General features: G+C 44.3%; 1 long non-coding RNA gene across 2 annotated transcripts; it reads right to left on the bottom strand.

Annotated features, from left to right (window-relative positions):
• Positions 1-4,040: 4,040 nt before the first annotated feature.
• LOC136509179 (uncharacterized) lies at positions 4,041-7,052 on the bottom strand. Of its 2 annotated transcripts, none has more exons than XR_010772246.1 (5): positions 6,644-7,052; positions 6,421-6,564; positions 5,183-5,972; positions 4,750-4,857; positions 4,041-4,260 (listed from the first exon to the last, which is right to left on the bottom strand). It is a non-coding gene; the product is annotated as an uncharacterized lncRNA (long non-coding RNA). The 2 variants fall into 2 exon arrangements; XR_010772245.1 differs by having other exon boundaries at positions 6,421-6,551.
• Between the last annotated feature and the right edge of the window lie 454 nt (positions 7,053-7,506).

Here is a 7,506-nt window from a genome sequence, read left to right as displayed (position 1 = left end):
GCATGATCATCATTACGACTATCATCATCATTTGATACCGTTCGTTCACCCTTGTCCATAAGGCATAGGTGTGTAGAGGATGATAGCGGTGGTGTTTGTGTAGATGATGAAGAGTCAATCACAATAGAGGCCACCTTTTCATTATCACTATTATCATCGGATGAGCAACTTGATGAATCAATGTCCGTAAGCCAATCACCGACGATGTAGGCCTTCCCATTCTTATTCTTCTTGTGGAAGTCCTTCTTCTTGCCATCTTTCTTCTTGTATGGCTTGTTCTTCTTCTTATCATCTTCTTCTTCATTACTTGAGTCATCTTTCTTGCCCTTGTACTTATTCTTGTACTTGTCTTTCTTGGGCTTTGTGCATTGGTGTGCTAGATGACCAAGTTCTCCACAATTGTAGCAATCCATCTCTGAGATTGGCTTCCTTCTAGAGCTAGTGAAGAACTTCTTTTTCTTGCCATCAAACTTGATGCCACTCTTGTTAAGCTTCTTTAGCGTCTTGGCGGTTCTTCTCACCATGAGAGCAAGACTTGCATCATCAATTTCATCATCACTTGAGCTCTCATACTCAAGCCTTGCTTTGCCCTTCTCTTGGATAGCTTTGAATGCTAAGTCCTTGTCTTTCTTCTTAGTAGAGGATGAGCCATCTTGTGGTGTGATGTGCATGTACATCTCATGAGCATTGATCTTTCCCAAGATTTGTGTCGGTGTAGCAGTGGAAAGATCACCTTGATGAAGCATGGTCACAATATGCCCATATTTATCAATGGGGAGGACACTCAAGATCTTTCTTACAACATCAGATGGTTGCATTTGAGTGAGTCCAAGCCCATTGACTTCCTCTACAAGAACATTCAAGCATGAGTACATTTCATTAGCACTCTCTTTAGGAAGCATTTCAAATGAATTTAGCTTTTTCATGACAAGATGATAGCATTCCTCACGCTCGCTCTTTGTTCCCTCATGGAGCGCACAAATCCGACTATAGTGCATGGGCGTCTTTGTGGTTCCTCACCCGGTTGAACACATCTTTTCAAAGGCCTCTAAAGATGGTGTTTTGAGCCTTTGCATTCCATTTCTCGTAATTCACCTCATCGCCTTGTAGGTGTGTTGCATCTCGAGGTTTTGGGAAACCTTGTGAGGCGGCTCTAAGTATTCCAACATCTAGAGCTTCTAGATACGCCTCCATGCGGATTTTCCAATATAGAAAATCACCCCCTCAAAGACAGGAAGAGGTCCATCCCCGTGAGACATCTTTCTCTAGGTGGTTAAGCCTAAATACGTGAGTACGAGACTCCGATACCAATTGAAAGGATCAACATGCCCAAGAGGGGGGGGTGAATTAGGCTAATTCTAAAATTCTTTGCAATAATTAAACCTTATGGTTAGCCCAATTAACCCCTTATGCCTAGAAAGTGTTTCTATTGATCTACCGCACAAAAGTTTAGCAACCTATGTTCCAATCCTACTCTAGTATGGCAATTCTATGAATGTAAATGACAAGAATTGAATTGCTCAAAGTAAAGAGAGAAGGAGGAATGCGATGATGTTTTGCCGAGGTATCGGGGAGTCGCCACTCCCCACTAGTCCTCGTTGGAGCACCCGCGCAAGGGTGTAGCTCCCACTTGATCCGCGCAAGGATCAAGTGCTCTCTACGGGTTGATTCTTTGATACTCCATCGCGGTGAATCACCCACAACCACTCACAACTTGAGTTGGGTCATCCACAAGCTCTGCCAGATGATCACCAAGCTCCCAATCACCACCAAGCCGTCTAGGTGATGGCGATCACCAAGAGTAACAAGCACGAACTCTCACTTGACCATGACAAGCCTAATGAGAAGGGTGGATGCACACTTTGCTACTCTTGCTTTCACTAATGAGGGCTCTCTTTGGGATTCTCAAATCTCAATCACCTCACTAGGACCTTGCTCTTCTTGGCACTCTCAAGGGTGTTTCTTAGCTGTTGGAATGAGCAAAAGTACCCCCTCACATGAATGGAGGAAGTGTTTATAACCTTGGTTGAAAAATGAATCATTATGTGCCTCTGCGGGGTGACTGGACGCTCCGGTCAGTTCTCCCCAAACTCCAGTGTTTAAGTTGTGACCGAACACTGGACAGCGTCTGGTCAGCACTGACCAGACGCGTCCAGTCATGATTTTCCCTCTCTGGAACCTTACTAGAGTCGACCGGACGCTGGGACTCAGCGTCCGGTCACTCACCTCTCAGTGTCCGGTCGCACTAGACAAAATCACCTTGATCAAATGAACTGATCGGACTCTGCGCCAGCGTCCAGTCACTCCGAAACCAGCGTCCGGTCAGTATTTGACCCTCCATTCACTTCCAACTCTTGATCATATGTGAATGAAGTTTGCTCCAATAGATCTAAGGGCTTTTTAGGAGCTACCTAGTGCTAGATTTAGCAAGTATACACCACACCTAACCCACTAGACTCACCTAGGTCAAGCTACCCGTCCATACCCCCCTTAATAGTATGGCCAAAGGAAAAACAAAGTCCTAAATTACTCTAAGTGTCTCCTTAGCACCAAACGACAATTGGAACTAGTCCATTCTTAACCTTGTTGTCCATCATTTGAAAACCGAAATGATTTTCATCGTAGGGGCATGACCACCATGATAGCCCAATCGATCTCCATTACCGTGACCTAACTTAATTGCCTCTGCAAAACACACGTTAGTCACAGTAATCACGTATTGTCATTAATCATTGAAACCCAACTCGGGGCCTAGATGCTTTCAGTTCCGATCTCGTGTGTCTGGATCTTGATCCCCTTTCATGGGGCGCCCTGCTTCCCCTTTTATAGGCGAAGGGAAAAGAACGGGTTATAGAGGAGGAAAAGGAGAAGAATGGGAGAGAGAGAAGAAAGCTTCCAGGGCTGTCGGGTCCTTCTTCTCCTTCATGTGGGTCCCACCGATTCTGTAGATGTCAACAAGGACAACTCCATGTCGCGGCCCTGTTTGTCACTAGCACCATGCGTAGGCGTCATTTGCCGGTCATGGCGTTCCACTCCGTACCGGCGGACATCGTGGTGAACTGATGTGCCTGTCAGCGTCCGTACGAGGATTAGGCAGAACAGCACCAGTACGCCCGACACTGTTCTTGATATGAATCCCCTAGTATGGCCCGTAATGGCCATGGGTTACATCGAGGCATGCCAGCCTCCCCCCCGGCGTCAGAGTTTTGACCCAGGCCCATATGCTTGAACCTGGAGTGGTTGGCGGCAGTATAGGTCCCCGTCGGACGAGACGGAAACCACGTCCTTAGGGTCGGGTGAGACGGAGCCCGCACCCAAGGGGTCGGGCGAGACAGAGCCCGCGGCCTTGGGCAAGACGGAGCCCGCGGCCTCGAGGTCGGGCGAGACAGAGCCCGCGACCTTGGGCAAGACAGAACCCGTGTCCTTGGGGTTGGGCAAGACGAAGCCCGCACCCAAGGGGTCGGGGGAGACGGAGCTCACGGCCTTGAGGTCGGGCGAGACGGAGCCCACGGCCGTGGGTCGGGCGAGACCTTTTAACACGTCTTGATCCATCCAGGTAAGTCAGCGTAGACACTAACTTTCTTGCTTTGGGTATCCCTAATATCGATACCCGACATAGACTATATTGCCACCAAACATTGTGTTGCAAAAATGAGCCAATATTGCAACGCCGTTGCTTTGTGGGAATATAACTAATTGTCACGCACTATGTTCCATTACAATAAAATCTTTTGCAATGAAAATCATTTGGTGGCTATATCCGTAATTGCAACATACAATGTTTCATTGCAATAACTTAAGTTGCCACGAAAATTGTTCGTTGCACATGAGTGGTATCGCAACGACTAATTGTGGTAACTAAGTCTTATGGCATCGCTCAACCAACATGGGAATATTATTTATCACAATTGTTGCATTTCTATTTATTGCGACGAGGAGATTTTTGTTCACGCCAGTTGCAGTATTTTGTTAATATATTATTCATGCAAAATAATTATAACAATATTATAAATTTCATCATCATATATATGAAATAAAACTTTCATTAATTTCGACGAATCGTTCAACCAAAAAGTACAATCATCATAATGTTAAAGTAAACATGAGCACACTAGAATAATACTATCCTCTCAGACTACAGAGTAACTACGTTTGCCCTTGTAAAAGAACTACATCTTCATTCACTTATCCATATCTTGATGAACCATCAGCACCAGCATGCAGGCATAATCCCTTGTTCTTCTAGCTACCCAAGCTTCCCTGCATTTTATAAACAGAGGATGATTTAATCTATTGTCCGAACATTGGTCCTGATTTGCATGGATAAAGCAGGTTCAATTTCTCTGATGAAATTTAAACAGATCATTTACCAGTTTGGTCTCTAGCCATTCTTTGAAATTATTACAACAGGATGGGAGGAATATAACACAATAAACTATGTAGATGAAATACATAGGTAAATGACATTCTTGTATACTTGATAGTTCTATAAGATCGTTATTGTATAGACATATACACATAGTGGAACAGTCCTGGTGTGTGACCATCCTCTTATTACACAAATTCCAACTTTTCACATTGGTTACACATATTTAGTCTTTGCACTGAATCAAAGAAAGAAGTCTGCAGCTGAGCATGTGGAGAATATATGGATATAAAATATGTATGTACTACTCAAATGCTACTGAAACATAACATTTCTAGTGCTAAACAGAAACTTACTCTTGAACTGAAGCTAGAGATATGTACCTGCAGCTTGTCACATATGATTGCAATCAGCGTTAGCAACTTGTCATGATCCTAGTCTACAGGCTACATAGACCATGACCAATTCACAAGCTGGTTACTGAAGTTGAGCTGCACGAAAACCATTGCATGATTCAGTTGGCTGTGGAGTTTTAGCAGAAAATGGATCAATACTGAAATGAAAGAAGTGTGTGCTCTAAATAAAGAGCAGGAGCAATGTTTTCAAGGCGTCCAGTCGAACCTAGTCGCCATGGGACCGACTAGGACGATTAATCACGATTAATCAGACGACTTGTACAAGTCGACGGTACCCCTAATCAGTCAGCAGGGACCGATTAGGATGATTAATCGTGATTAATCACAATTAATCGGACGACTTGAAAACATTGAGCAGGAGAAAGCACTAAGATTAAGGCTGCAGCTTGCTGGTGCTTACAACATGGTCAATTTGACAAGAGAATGCACTGTTTAGGTATGTCAGTCATCACCATCATTAATTTATGCAAAGGTGAATGCGCTGGTCACCGCAAACTAGCTGCAAGACATAGGTCAGACTCTGCTCTGCACTATAAAAGGAAAATTAGGACATATCTAATATGTAAATCTACAGTCCATGTCAAGATATGTAAATCTACAGGCCATGTATGAATATGTAAATCTACATGCCATGTCTGAATCTACAGGCCATGTTTCTGTAAAATACAAGGGAAGAGGATTTGGTTTCTTGGTTCGTGCTTACAGATGCTGACATTGTAATCTGAATCATGATGTAAAATGCAGGCTGCAGCACATTTCAGTGTTTAATTACTACCATGTACCAACTCCTAATTTCAGTGCTGTCAACAGCAACTAAACTCTACTAAAATTGAGAATAATATGCACACATACTACTATATATTTTGAAGTTTCTTGGTTACTCAGGTGTAGACTCAGAAGTCTGAATACAACAACACACATTGAACTACAAGCATTGCAAAGAAGCATTGGCAACTGCTACAATCACATCTCATCCCCTTTTTTCCTCTCCAGATTTCCCCTAACAAATCATTTCCATCTCAGTTTGCATCCTTGTAGCCTTATTTTGGTTGTCCACATTGCCCTGCATTTTATAAACAGGAACATAATAATTTCATAGCAGTAACATCCTGCCCGCCGCAAACCTCCCAAATGAGCATGTCTCACATGCATCCTGCCCACTGCAGACATATCTAGATCATCTTTTTGATCTGAACAAACCATAAGATGGGATGTCATACTGCTGCATTGTTCCTTACAATACATTCACAAATATTCAAGTTTGAAGAAACACACAAACATAAATATTTCAGAGAGAAAAAACAATTTTAATAGTCCTATTATTTACAATCACTGATCACTTGCTTCTGCTATATTATTATGAGACTATTAGGATGCAAGTCAGCAAACATCTAATAGTGGTAAAAAAAAAGCTATAAGCAAGTCAGCAAGCAAGAATCTCTAAAAAATTAGCAGCAAGCAAGAATACCTCAAAATTTATCACATCTCTAGAATTATTATAAACTAAAAATTCTACTAAGGAATAAGGATCCCTATAGAGTACTATGGACAGAAATGCAGCTTTCATCAATACTCCAAAAGTTGGCAATCACATTCGCAGGCGAACAACCACATAGGGGACAGAAAAGAATCACACACCTCCAGGCGCCAGCCAAGCGGAGCAGGCAGGTGGATTGCAGACGCGGAGGCAAGAACTACTAGGAACCAGGATGGAACAGCAGCAGAGCAGCCCACTACCGATCTTCGGATCTCAGCAGCCCACTAAAAGACTACAAAGAATCGCTATCTTCTTCGGTTAATAAGGAACTAATCCAAAAAAATCTAACCTAACCCAGATGAATCGAATGGAGGTGCGCCAAACCTGTCGATTGAGCTTGAGGATGACGGCCGGACCTTGAGCTTGAAGGTGGCGGGCACGCACGGGGGCGGACTTGCTGGGGACACCCGACGCTGGCCGCTGCCACGCACGGGCAGCGCCGCATCCGGGGCTTGGCATGCCGCGTGCCCGTCCCAAGCAGCTGTATTGCGCACCGGCCGACCGGCGAGTCAGGCAGGGCGGGCTGGCAACGCGGGCGGCGGCGGCGCGGCAGCGAGTGCTGCCGGGAGCTCCAGCGCGGGCGCGCAACACGGGGCGCCGACCGTCGCTAGGCAGGGAGCCGGGGACATGGGGCCGGTAGTGCCGCGCAGGAGGGTGAGGGCCGGGGTGAGGTGGTGAGCGCCTGAGCGGCGGCGGTGGCTGGGTGATGGGGGGAGAGAGAGAGAGTGAGACAGAGGAGGGAATGAATGTGGATTTTAGGACTAAAACTGTCTCGAACAATGAACCATATGCGTATCAAATCTCTGGATAGTAAGAAACATAAAATTACTAAATTACTGTACGGGAGTTCTATTTTAGATCGTTCTAGAGATACAATTTAAATATGGACATTCTTTTTCCTGAAAATCTATTTATGAAAATATTTTTTTTTAAGTCTCGCTGACGGAGAAGATGTCGAATAGGTATTGAACCTTTTATTTATAACACTATAAAAAAATGAATATATCTTATATTTTGAATATTGTTGTTGAGATAGCCTTAAAAATGGTTTTTAGCGGATTGGAGCTGGTCTGGTGGGATTGGGCGGCATTTAGGCCCAATTTAGGCGGGGCTCATTTTAAAATGTCGAAATTTTTTAGCGGCAGGAAGCAATCGGTTTTGTTTGGTAGAGGTTGATGCAACAGTGA

Source organism: Miscanthus floridulus, chromosome 15 (assembly GCF_019320115.1).
Source record: "Miscanthus floridulus cultivar M001 chromosome 15, ASM1932011v1, whole genome shotgun sequence".
In the NCBI taxonomy this organism is placed as follows: Eukaryota; Viridiplantae; Streptophyta; class Magnoliopsida; order Poales; family Poaceae; genus Miscanthus; species Miscanthus floridulus.
This window is presented reverse-complemented; position numbering and strand designations above follow the sequence as displayed.